A 1,114-nucleotide genomic window follows, 5' to 3' on the forward strand; every position below is an offset into this window, starting at 1 on the left:
ATCGGAATTATATACAAAAGGCACAATGCCGACTTAGGTAGAAGAAGACTGCCTCTTTTTATTGCCTATGATTTGAACCATTCCTGTGACACTAGTTAAAGATTCCGATGCTTCACTTCAGTTTTACTGTATCCCTCTGACCATCTTATTGACGATGAAACACAGAAATTGCATCGGAATTAAATACAAATGGCACAATCCCGACTTAAGTTCAAGAAGACTTACTGTTCCTACTGTCTACGTTTTGAACAATTCCTGTGACTCTAGTTTTAGATTGCGATGCTTCACTTCAGGTTTTTGTATCTCTCTGACCTCCTTATTGACGATGGAACACAGAAATTGCATCTTAATTAAATACAAAAGCCACAATGCAGACTTAAGTACAAGAAGACTGACTCTTCTTACTGTCTATGTTTTGAACCATTCCTGTGACACTAGTTATAGATTCCGATGCTTCACTTCAGGTTTACTGTATCCCCCTGACCTTCTTAGTGACGATCACACACCGAACTTTCATTGGAATAAAATACAAAAGGCACAATGCCGACTCGAGTACAAGAAGACTGGCTCCTCTTACTGTCTATGGTTTGAACCATTCCTGTGACACTAGTTATAGAATCAGATGCTGCACTTCAGGTATACTGTATCCAGCTGGCCTTCTTATTGATGATGAAGCACAGAAATTGCATCGGAGTTAATTACAAAAGGCACAATGCCGACTTTAGTACAAGAAGACTGACTCTTCTTACTGTTTATGTTTTGAACCATTCCTGTGACACTAGTAATAGATTCCGATGCTTTACTTCAGTTTAACTGTATCCCTCTGACCTTCTTATTGACGATGAAACACTGAAATTGCATCGGAATTAAATGCAAAAGGCACAATGCAGACAGATGTACAAGAAGACTGACTCTTCCTACTGTCTATGTTTTGAACCATTCCTGTGGCACGAGTTTTAGATTCCGATGCTTCACTACAGGTTTACTGTATGCCTCTGACCTCCTTATTGACGATGAAACACAGAAATTGCGTCTTAACTAAATACAGAAGCACAATGCCGACTTATGTACAAGAAGACTGACTCTTCTGATTGTCTATGATTTGAATCATTCC

This window comes from Schistocerca piceifrons, unplaced genomic scaffold, assembly GCF_021461385.2.
Source record: "Schistocerca piceifrons isolate TAMUIC-IGC-003096 unplaced genomic scaffold, iqSchPice1.1 HiC_scaffold_2116, whole genome shotgun sequence".
NCBI classification, from domain to species: Eukaryota; Metazoa; Arthropoda; class Insecta; order Orthoptera; family Acrididae; genus Schistocerca; species Schistocerca piceifrons.